This window comes from Pongo abelii, chromosome 7 (genome assembly GCF_028885655.2).
Source record: "Pongo abelii isolate AG06213 chromosome 7, NHGRI_mPonAbe1-v2.0_pri, whole genome shotgun sequence".
Classification (NCBI taxonomy): Eukaryota; Metazoa; Chordata; class Mammalia; order Primates; family Hominidae; genus Pongo; species Pongo abelii.
In genome coordinates, this window is record NC_071992.2 from 29,792,550 (window position 1) to 29,805,154 (window position 12,605).

The 12,605-nt window shown below is 47.6% G+C and overlaps 1 protein-coding gene across 1 annotated transcript in view; it reads right to left on the bottom strand.

The window, feature by feature from the left end:
* SCARA5 (scavenger receptor class A member 5) overlaps positions 1-12,605 on the bottom strand; it is a 124,038-nt gene that overhangs the window by 84,400 nt on the left and 27,033 nt on the right. The gene's annotated exons all lie outside the window — the stretch shown is intronic.

Sequence of the window (12,605 nt, forward strand, 5' to 3'; positions counted from 1 at the left end):
GCCAGGATAACGGAAGGGAGCCTTTTGTCAAAAGCCAGAAAGAGAAAGAGAGGCAGGAACTCTTTTTTAGCACAAGAGTGCACGGGGTATTGCTTAAAGCAGGTCACTTTTGCAGGATAAATGTCAGATCCATGTGGATGTCAGACCCTGAAGCAGAGCCGGAGAGGGCTGCCCTGAATCCTTGCTCTCTTCCTACAGCCCAATCCAGAGGGAAAGCAGATGGCCCGAAGGCTGACAACCGGGGCCAAAGGCTGAGAGGAAGCCATGGGATGGAAGCACAAGGGAACCCAGGGGGCCAGGACACTGAAGAAACAAGGAGACTCTCAAAAGATCAGGAAAAGGTGGCCTCTCAGGCTGTCTCCAGAGTCCGAAGTCCAGAGGCATGGGTGGTTCTGCTGCGGAAGCCCTTTGCTCTTCCTGCCCACTGAGGATGCGGTGGGCCACCCACTGGGGCCCCAGCTAAGGAACAGTCCTACATCTCCTTCACTTGCCAGCTGTGGGTTTTCATTGACCCACTGCTCTGTCCAGCCTCTCAGGTAGAGAGCTGGGTAGAGGGTCCTACAGTGGAGATTCAGCTTAAACAATGATGGTAACTCCATAAAGTGAATCTTATACCTTAGACGGTTATGTTATTAATTGAAGGGAGAAAGAAGGGAGGCTGCGATGAGAGGGGACAGTAAGTTTGGGTTTGGGACTGTTGAATTGGAAGTCCCCAGTGCCCTTCACATGGAGCTCTCTAGACGGCAGTTGCTGGCACACATAGAAATCAGGACTCAGAGTTATGAGAACACGCATGAGATGCGTGGCGAAGCCCAAAGGCAGACGCAAGCTCCAAGACTCAGATCAAAACCCTGGGGTGTGCCCCTGATGGGAAGGAGGATCGGGCCCATCGGGGGAGTCACCTTAGAAAAACATCGTATGGGAAATTTGGAGCATCTGAATAATGAGTTAACACCCAAAGAAGGTTGAAGATTTTTTTTTTTTTTTAATTGGCAGAGCAAAGCAATAGGCATCGAGAGCCTGGGGGGCTCCAGAAAGTCGAGGTCTGCATCTGAGGAGCAGCTGGGACCCCAGAGGAGGGAGGCAGGGATTCCTGGGAGACTGGAGCCTCCGATGCAGGTCCCACTCTGCCACCCTAAGCAGGACACTTTCCCTCCCTGGGCCTCTGTCCCATTTACAAAGCTGAGGGCAGAACTCATCGTTCCCAGCTCTGACTGTATTGTCACCCTGTCTCTCCTTTGCTTGTGTCCTCAGGGCACTTACCCAGCTTCTGTCCCTGGCTCTTCCCAGGCACCAAGACCCTCTGCTGTCAGGGACCTTAAACCAGGAAAAGGACTAGAAGAGGCCAGCTGGCCCCTCCACCAGGGCAGTCAACACCATGCTGGGGGCTGTGTTCTTGGGGTGACAGAAGATTCCTGTGACCTCTTAAAAGGGTGGTCTTATGAAGAACCCCAACAACATTGAGGAAATTGAGAGAATGTGTACCAGTAAACCTCCCACCCACTCCACCACGGTTTTCATTTCTCTAAATTCCCCTCCATCCTTTGCCCTTTTGTAATATATGTTTGTTTGCACAACAGCATTCACAGTGTATACACACTAAGGGGTGCTTTTTTTTTCCCTTAACGCAATTTCATAAACACTCTCTCATGTATGTCATAGTTACATTTGAAATGGCTGCATAATGCTCCTTTGTGTTAACTGTCTTTTAAACAACGCTCTAAGACTGCACACTTAGGTTCTTTCCAGCTTTGAGTGATTATGAAGAATGTGGTTGAGTTTTATACATATGCCATTTTCTTTCTTTGTACTCATTTCCTGGAGACAAATAGAAGAGGATTTCTGAGCCAAAGCATATAAACTACTTTTATAGATCCTGAAAGGTCATTGACTTCCTCAAGGAACTGGCTTGTTTAGATGTGATAAATGGCCACAGCCAATGGTCAGGGGACAAGTGTTAATTGGTAAATAAGCAATGCCTTTCTTTCCTTGACTCCTCCCAGAAAGATGCCATTTTTCCAAAGCTCTGGCAGACAATAGACTGAAAATGTCTCGCAGAAGACAGCCTGCCAGACTGTTGTTTTTGACAACAAGCAGGAGAAACAAAGTGCTTTGCAGAAGCACTCCATCCAGTGTGACTCAACATGGTGGGGGCTCTGTAGGATCTGCCACTTCCCACCCTCAGAGGTGGCACCTTGGCATCCTACAAGTCACTTCTGACACCATTGTCACTGCCCACCCCATGTTCATCCAGGGGCTCCAGAGACCCCTCTAGAGGTGGAGATCCCTGTGACCAGTGTTACTGGCACCCCCACTGGCTGACAGCTGAGCTCAGATTGGGACTCTTGCCAGACAGAAACACAGCGAGGGACCCTGGGAGAGGTCCTATCATGCTCCCGGAGCTGGTCCTCTTCCAGGGTTTCCCAGCAGAGCAAGACGGGAACACAGCAAGGGGCCACCCTACCCCCAGTTCCCTGCGTCCCTTGGATTGCTCCAAAAAGGGTGTCAGAGAATATGAGGCCTCCAGAAGGAGCGTAGAGAAAGGCTGGCACCCAGGGATGCTGCCAGCTGCCGGGCCACTCTGGGCTGCACACGGGAAGGCCACACGGGCAAAGGAAGACTTGGGATTCCCGTCTCTGAGCTGGAAGCATGGGGTGAAGGTGAACATTGTCCTAACAAAACCAAACACACCATCTGCCTGGAGGTCCCAATGAGGGGCCAGCAGGCTCTGCTAAAAACAGAGACAGACCAGGGATGGCCACTGCCCACCATTCCACCCTCCACCTCCTGAAGACTGGAGACTGGACAGGAATGTAAGAGCCCTTCTGCCTCCCCCTTTTCCCTCCTGGGTGCTTCCACCAAGTATTTGGTACCTACTTTTTCTAGAAAATTACCCATTGCTTATCTAAAATTCAAGTTACTGGGCTTCTGTATTTGTATTGGCTAACACTGGCAACTCTACGTGTCGACGACTGGAGGGGTGCAGGTCAGGGTGCTGGGAGCTCCTCAGGGTTTCTGATGCATGAACATGGGGGGCAGGTAAGATACAGCTGGGAGCATGCGCTGGTTTCAGGTAGATCATGGTGTCATTTACAGAGATGGAAAGGACTGGAGGAGAAGCAGGTTTGGGAGAGAAAAGTCAAGACTTCTGATTACACATTGGGTTTGAGATGATGTTTGTTAAATAACCAAGTGGGGAGACCACGAGAAGGTGGAATTCAGGCGAAGACAGAGACGGAATCTGATGGAACTTGATGGCGGTCACTAGAAAGACAGTTCAGTTAAAGAGAAGAGGAGGAGGGTAAGGGTTGGAAAACTACCTATGGGGTGCAATGTTCAGTACTTGAGTGATGCTATTTGCACTAGAAGCTCACATCACACCATTACGCAATATACCCATGTAACAAACCCGTACATACATCCCTGAACCCACGATAATATATATGCATATATAAAAGGAGAGAAGAGGGACAAGGCCTGAGATTTACAAGTAAAGCAGGTAGAGATGGGCAGCAAAGGACACCTATGATTGCTTCCCTGAATTAAACTGGGACTTCTCAGAAACCTCTATTCTGAGATTTACAGGGAAATGTTTATTGAGGCCCTAGTATAAGCCAGACATTGTGCAAAAGCACTTCATATGTTATCTCACTGAATTTTCATCAAACTGATGATTACTCATTACTATCCCCATTTTACTGGTTTTTAAAAATGAGGTCCAGAGAGGCTTAAACAATTTCCCCAGATGACAGCTCGTAAATGATCAAATACTTGACCTCAGGTTTTCCTAGTTCTCAAGCTTCTGATCTGCCCTGTGCTTGATAGCGTATTTTATGCATATCTGCTCTGCCAGTCAGTACAATCCTCACAGCAGGGGCCTCTCTTTATTTCTCTTCCCATCTCCCTGGGTCTCATTCGGTGCCAGGCTCCTTGTTGGCACCCAGTAAGTGTTTGTTGTTTGGGATTTGATGGGAGAGGGCCCCAAGCCTTGGGCGAGGTCAGCCAAGACACGATGCCTGCAGGACTGTCACAGAAATTCCCAGAACTTATAACTTCTCTCCAAAAGGGTGGAGGACAGGAGCTCATTAGTTGCTCAGCTTCCATGCCAGTCCAAATTCAAAGCCCCCGGTAAATGGCAAAATCTGCCTGGTAGCTCTGGGCACACCCAGCAGAAGATAGTTCCAGAAAGCAAGAGGAGAGGTGGGTTTAGGAGGCACAGAGGCCAAGCCATGGACAGGGAGGTGCAAAGCTGCAGAAGGAAGGGAGAGGTGGACTCAAGCTCACTCCCTTTCTCTTTTTGCTTAAATAGAATAGCTCCTTTCCTTAGCAAGGGTTGGGCACTGCATGATGACTCTCAAGTTTCCTCCAATCCTGGCTCCTGGGATAGAAATCAAAGCACTTGACACGTTTCTCTTGATATTTCCGTACAGCGTGGTGAAACGAAGCTGGATTACTGTGCAGTCTGTGGCACTTACACCCGGTTATAAATCACTTAACAAACACCAATGATACATCCCACCTGCCGAGCACTGTTCTAGGCGGTTAACATGGATGAATTAATTTCATCCTCACCACAACACTTCCAAGTGGGCAGAGTAATCCCTTCTGCTCTGCTCTACAGATGAGGACATTAAGGATCAGGTAGGTTGAAAAACTTGCCTGAAGTCACATAGCAATTGGCAAAGTCACAGTTTGTACCCTGGCAGTCTGACTCCGGTGCCATGCACTTCACCACTGGGTGTTAGATTCTGCCTCAGACCAGGAGGCTCGGGTGGGAGAAGCCCTGAATTCATGCCATTCCCGGCTGCAATCCAGGCGCCCATTCCCCAGCTGTGGGGCCGTGGGCCAGAGCAGGCAATGTGTCTAAGTCTCAGTTTCCTCATTTATAAACTGAGCTATTTTCTGGATTCCTTAGGATTGTTGTAAGAATTAGATGACACAATGTATGCAAAAATCTCTGAAAACTATAACTTGCAATCCAGGGAGGAAGGATTAAAGGGCTAATTTAATCAGTGATCAGTGAAGCCTAGCACAGGGTTGGCAAATGGTTTTCTTGTGAAGGGCCAGGTAGTAAATATTTTAGGCTCTGCAGGCACACAGACTACTGAACCCTATTGCAGCACAAAAGCAGCCAAGCAGTACACAAATGGGTGAGCACGTCTGTGTTCCAGTAAAACTTTATACAAACAGGTGGTGGCTGGATTTGGCTTTTTGCCTAGAAGGATTGCAGTGGGATGGAGCTGAGAGATGGGTGCTCTGCAGTGTCCTGAGTGCTGTAAATAGGGCTTTGGCTGAAGCTCCAGAAAACAGGGAGTACTTGTCAGATTCACAGGCAGTGTTTCAGCAGTCTCTGCCCCCAACTTCTACCCAGCTCAGGCGTGGTCAGAGGCATCACCCTGGGCAGTGGAATCTTCCATGGGAAACTCAGGGTGGCAACTGGCTCTCGATCCCTTCTCCTCCCCCTCTTCCAGGGTCTGAGGTGAGACAGAGGTGCCTTCTGCAGGAGAAGCTCTGATGGCTAGGGCAACCCAACAGAGCTGAGGTGGGGGCAGGGGAAGTACAGTGACCTGCTCAGGTGTGTGCAGTCTAAGTCTAAGGAAGAGGCTCGGGGAACTTCCAACAACCCTGACTCACCTCCCAGAATACAAGGGGTGAAATGCGTGCATGGGCTGGCAAGCCCTGGGTCATGTCCTCTGGGGAACTGCACGCGTGGCAGCAGGCTACAGAATGGGGACTATAGGGACATGTTTGGGACACTGGCTCCAACATGATTGATAGCACAGGCTGATTGTTAAAAATAAATGACAGATGTCCAAGTCCAGAGCCAAACAGATCCAACAGACTGCAATACCTGGCAGAAACCAGTGTGCTGACATCTAACTGGGATCGCTGACAAGATCTGCATTTAACTTAAAGCAACAAGACCAACAAAGCCAGTGGCACTGATACGCAATGGGGGAGCCCCTACTAGGCAATGGTTTCCTTTGAAAGAGATCTGGGGTTGGGGTGAGGAGGAGATCTGACCTGATCATTGAGGGCTGCATGGTATTCCATCATTTGGATGTAGGGTCCTGTATTACTATGAGTCTCACTAGAAAGTCTCATGAGAGGCCGGGCGCAGTGGCTCACGCCTGCAATCCCAGCACGTTGGGAGGCCGAGGCAGGCAGATCACTTGAGGCCAGGAGTTTAAGACCGGCCTGGCCAACATGGCAAAACCCTGTCTCTACTAAAAATACAAAAGTTAGCCGGGCTTAGTGTCATGCATCTGTAATCCCAGCTACTCAGGAGGCTGAGGCAGGAGAATCACTTGAACCCAGAGGCAGAGGTTGCTATGAGTTGAGATTGCACCACTGCACTCTAGCCTGGGTGACAGAGTGAGACACTCTGTCTCAAAAAGAAAAAAAAGTAAGCCTCATGAGAATTTAAACTAATATCAACATCCATGGTCACAGCCTGGCACACTCCCCCCTGGCTAGGCCACCCCAGGAGTGATGTCTAATTCTGTTGACTACTCACACCTGGAGCCTGTTGGAAGGATGGCCATTCTGTTGAGGCATTCAGTTTAGTCCTTCCATTAATTACCTGCTATATGCAACACATGATGGTAGGCAGTGGTAGGACAGCTGTGAACAAGGTGCGGTGCCTTATCATGAAAGAGCTCTCCCGGACTAGAAGGAGAGCCGGCACAGAAACCAATCATTGCAATACAGCATGGTGAGTGTGAAGACTGGGGCCCAAAGACACAAAGGTGGAGGAACTGGGTTCACTTTCCTTGGTGTTACCAACTCACTGATGAGCAATCGTGAGGATGAGGAGAACGCCTTGTTATGATTTGTTCCTGCAAGAAGAACTAGAAACAGTGTATGGGAAAGTCAAGGAGGACAAGGAAGGAGTTTCTGTGACTTGAAGTTGTTTTTTGGGAAAAGCACAACACCGTGTCTGTCTGGGAAGTTGGGAGGGAGGTTGTAGGAGACGCCCACTGAAGCTAAGCATCTCAGTGCCATGGGTGGAGGCATTGCTGGCTCCATCGATCACTCCCTCCCCTAAAGAGCTACAATCCTGGAAATGCTGTTCTGTTCCTCTTTCTTGGCTTACTGAGCCCTGCGCTGTCACGGTACCTCAAGGACCTCTCCAACAATGTCTCCAGGCTTCCCTGTGTGTTTATTGGAAACATGTGCATATGGACACGTACTGCATTGAGCCCAGTTCTGTTTATAGACAAAGTTACTAGGTGCTCAGGCTAAACAAGTAGGTCTCTAATCCTTTGCTATTCTGAAAGCAAATTGTCTCTGATTGTGGGAATAATAATATCAAATATTTCTGGAGCACTTCTTTTTTTTTTTAAGACAGGATCTCACTCTGTCACTGAGGCTGGAGCGCAATGATGCAGTCATGGCTCACTGCAACCTTGAACTCCTGGGCTCAAGTGATCCTCCTACCTCAGCCTCCTGAGTAGCTGAGACTACAGGTGCATATCACTATACTTGGCTCATTTTTTAATTATTTGTAAAGATGAGGTCTCACTATGTTGCCCAAACTCATCTCAAACTTTTAGGCTCAAGCAATCCTCCTGCCTCGGCCTCCCAAGAGCTGCGATTACAGGCACAAGCCACTGTCCCCAGCCTATTGAGTACTTATGTGCCAGGCACTGCAAGAGTTTTAATTTTTCCTGTATTATTTAATTCAATCCTCACAACAGCCCCATGGGGTAGGTACCACGATCAACCCATTGTATAGATGAAAAAACCAAGTCCCTTGGAGGTTAAATAATTTGCCTCAAAATGATAGAGCCATTCCATAGTACAGCCTGGATTTGAACCCAGAAGTCTGGCCTCACAGTCCATATCCTGAAGAGAATATAGCTACTCCCAGAATGCTCGAAAGACACAGAGAACAATAGAAGTATCATTTAGCCCATTGTTTTTCAGACTACAGCTTATATCCTGTTCATGAATTATGAAATAAATGAATGAGTTGTGATCATTTTAAAAAAACATAAATAGAATAGAGTAGAAAGGCATTACAAATTTAAGTATTATCTCAGCTATGCTTATATGTGTGTACTGGTTGTGTAGGTCATGGTAAAAAAATGTTTGAGACCACCAATCTTGCCCAATTTGCTCACTTTACAAATGGGTGAACTCCCATTCTGACAGCAAAGTGATGTTCCCAAGGTTACAGAGCCTTCACAGATAACCTGGGGCTAAACCCTAGGTTATGCTATCAAGGTTAATTGACTGCAAAGAAAATGAAGAAAAAGTAAGAGTGACGATGCTAATAATAGTGGTAATACCAATGCCAGCAATAACAATAACAATAGCTACTACTCCAAATCTCATGTTGAAATTGGATCCCCAGTGTTGGAGGTGAGGCCTAGTGGGAGGTCTTTGGACCATGGGGGAGGATACCCTCATGAATGTCTTGGCATCCCCCTCATGGTAATGAGTTCGTTCTTGCTCCATTAGTTCACACAAGAGCCAGTTGTTTAAAGACGTTGGACCTCCTCCTTTCTGTCTCTTGCCACATGATGTGCCTACTCCCTATTGTCTTCTGCCATGACTGGAAGCTTCCTGAGGCCTTACCAGAGACCAAGGAGATGCTGGTGCCATGCCTGTACAGCCTGCAAAACCGTGAGCCAAATAAACCTCTTTTCTTTATAAGTTATCCCATCTTAGGCATTCCTTTTTAGCAATGCAAAACAGACTAATATAGGGAGTACACTGATTTCCCCCATTTTCAGAGAAGGAAGCTCTTGGCCGAGTGCCTTGGCCAATGTCACATAGCTGGTGATAGAGAAGCCAGGGTTCAAACTCAGACAGGCTGGCTCCAAAGTCCCTACTTGTAACCAGCATGAAGTCTACACAGTCCTGCCTGTCTCAATATTCTTCTTAAATGCTATGATGTCAGTGCAGTGTGTAACACGGTAGATGTGTTAATATAGTTAATCACACACCTGCCACTTCCACTAGCTAAATGTCCCTGGGGAGCTATTCCGTATTCATCTCAATTAGGTGCTTGGTTAAAACTGAAATAATCATATTTTTTTCTACAAATATTTTTAGATTCCCTTGTCTCTGTTATTCTTTCACATATTAAAAACATCATGCATTTGAAGAATCAAGTAGTATAGGCAGAAATATTTGTAAAGATAAAACTGTACATAACACCCTTCCTTGTTCCACAAAGAATTAAGGCAATTCACAAGGATACATTAACTACACTAAGATTCAAGTAGATGAGATCCAGGTAAAGAAGATCAAGCAGAGAGACCCCAAATGAAGCCAGGAATGAGACTAACACAAAAATGCTTTCCTTAAATCTCTATACTTGCTGCAGGTGGACCACAATTCTGTCCCCAGGTTTTTGTTTTAATGACCTTCAAATTCACATATCCCCATACAAGGGATGACAGCTGACTCTTAAGTTTGTGTTAATTACCTCCTTGAAAGTAATTTTAAAGACTTTCAGATTCACAGTCTCCATAAGGTGAAAACAAATTCCTCAAGGAACACATATCTCCTTCTATGACTGACACAGAAAATAATTGGTGCATGGGTCCTCTGAGGACAGCACTGTGTAATGCAACAAATAACATCCTCGACATCATTCTTACAATAAGCACAAGGGATGAAATTTCACAAGGTTGTTTCTGACAGAGTGTCCCAATAAAGGATGATGGCATTACACTTCTATTCCCAAGATGCGTGATAGAATCAGGAAGCTACAGTGTAGATGGACATGGGCTCTGAGCATACTGTTCTTTCCTGCAAAGTCCAAGGGCAGACCTGCTTGAAACAAGGTGATCCAAAAAAGGGATACTCAGTTCAAAGCCAGGTGGACAACTCGCCACAGGCCAAGGTCTCCCCCAACCATTCCAGCCCTCAGGGATTGGGCTCTCCTTTGTATAATTTGGCAACAGCAGAAACTACGTCACATTGCCTGATGGCGGGTATACGTGTTTCTGATTTTAAACCCTCCTGTGCAGGGCCTACATCTCATGACATTTTATTCCTAGGGCTTGTCCCTTTGCCCTGCACTCACCGAACACTCATGCACAAATTCAGCGCTTGTTGAGGATGATGATGACAATGACCGACTGGTGCTGTTAGAAAAGAACTAATTTAAGGTGCAGGAGGAGCCCATGTCTCCCCAGGGACTCTCCCTGTAGACCAGTGGTCTTGCTACATTGCTGTGATGCTGCAGCCTCACCCCACATTCGAATCCCAGATCTTTTCACTTCCCCTTTCTGCTGTTTCATTTCCACAGTGAGAATTCAGACTTGCCTACGGAGCTGTCTCAGGAAAGGGGAAGAAGAGATGGCTCCTGATGACCACACCCAGTCACCACAGTGACTGGCTAGAAGAGTCATAGGTAAGACTGAGCTCCCTCCGACCCTTTAATTCTATTGCAAAGGACATCTTGCCTGAAGTGCTGGATTGAGGACCCCCTGGCCACATGACCAGGCAATCTCAATTCTTTAGTTCATGAACTTAAACCTGATGGTCTGTACTGTTCAAAAATGAACTGGGAACAGAATGAAAACATAATAGGGAAACATCAGCCAAGGTAATAATCAAAATGTGTTGAAGAGATAGAAAAGCTTAGAGGAACTGGAGGTAGGAGGAGGCTCTTGCCATCTCCTTGGGAGATGATGAAAGGCTATGAGCTGAGGGAAGAGAACCCAGTGTCAGCATGGGATTATCGGAGTAAAGCTCCCAGGAGGACACTGGTCAGGTTGGATGATGGGCAGAATCCAATTGACAGAATAATTTGGGTGGTGGCCAGATTAACCTTCAAACAGGTAAACTTCGATAATGCATAAACGTGAGGTACATGTTTGCCTTTTACTTTCAGTATTTGGGCAAGAAGATGAATTGAGAGAAGTCCTATGTGGGGCTTATAAGACTCATATTTTGGTGTAGTTTGATTACAAATTTTTCATACTGGGAAACAGTAAGAGTAAGCATTTGCACACCAAGATGTTGCCAATCCAGTATTCAGATATGGCACTGGGTTGCAGTGGACAATTTTGTCATCCAGTTGTAGGAGCTATGAGATTTGCATTGACAAGGAGGTTTTAAGAATGGTTTAAATGGATCTTCTGTGCAAGGTGACCTCTCTGGGCACAGACAGTGAGTTCTACCCAAGAAGGGGAAGCCCTCTCCCATGGCAGGACACCCAACAGAAGGCCAGGCAAGCTCTTCTTCATGCTGGACCATGGATCTCCCCCAACCCCTGATCTTGGTATCTCTGAGAAGGAGCATCGCCGAGGTCTTCAATCAGGCAATGTAAAGAAACCTCTCTAAGATCAGACAGAGCCTCCTTAAAGAACCTCAGACTTGTCCACCACCTTGCCAAGTCCCTTTCCTATGCTGCCCTCACCAAACCTCCCCCAGAGGCCAGCATGATTCTCCAGACAAGAATCTGGGGAGGTAAGAGCGGCCACACACCCAGGGCCAAGAGATCAGGTACGACACTGTTGCACCAGCTCCGTCCCAATCCACCCCAAATTTTTGTTCAACACAGGCAATGTGGTATCCAGAAACTTCAGGTTCAAAGATAATTATAATGATCAGAAAAATGCTGGAACAATTAAGGAGGTATGGCAACATTTCTATCAGATTGGGAAACCATGTTCCACCCTCCTTTCTGAAGCTTCCAAGACATCATTATAAACCTCATTCAATCTCCAAGCCAGGAGAAAGCCTTTTTTTCCATCATCCTGGACAGCACTACTTGTTAGCAAACTGTCCTTTATTTTGAATGGAAATCTGTCTCCTAATAACATCCACCCGTTGGTCCTAGCTCTGCCTTCTGGGGTCACATAGAGCATGTCTACCCTTTCCACTTGGCAGCCATCCAGACACCAGAAGAGAACCGTCACTCCGCTGCAAGTCTTCTCTTCCCCAAGAGACGATGCCCTTGCAGGACCTCCAGAGGCCTGTCCCAAACCCCCCCACCAGCCTGGTCCCTCTCCTCCAGACCCCTGTCTGTCACCTAAAAGTTCCTGTTCTGCAGAGTTTTTCTGCATCTGTCACCTAAAAGTCCCTGTTCTGGTTTCCTGTTGGGCTGGAATGCTTTCTGAACATTCCAGAAATTTGTTATGGTCCTCGCAGCCAAATCCACAAAACCCAGATCCCAAGCTCTCACCAAGCAGCCCGAGAACATGTTCAAATCCTCCTCTGGCCCACTCAGCCTGCGAGGGACCCTGCTGGTCCCCTGTCCTCTGGTCCCAGGGATGAATCATGAGGTTCTCTTGTTGTTGCTGTTGGCCACCCCTCAGGTTGCTCATTGGTGGGACAGACTCCACCCAGTGTCTTTGCCCTGAGTGTGGAAACCTGAAGGCGCAGGCAGCATTGAACACCCCATTACAACACTCGACTGACTAGTCCCGCTTGATGGAAAGTGAGTCAAGACTGGGGAGGTCCTGGCCATCTGCCTCGAAATTTCCAGCAAAAGATCATCTATCTGTAAGGGCCAGACCTCCAGATTCCTGCCCTGGGCTTCACCCGAGGGCCCCTCCCTCAGTGCTCCAAGTCAGCTCAGCCTGGCCAGCAGCCTCGCTCCCACCAACTCCACCTGCTCCATGCAGCAGCCGCACCTC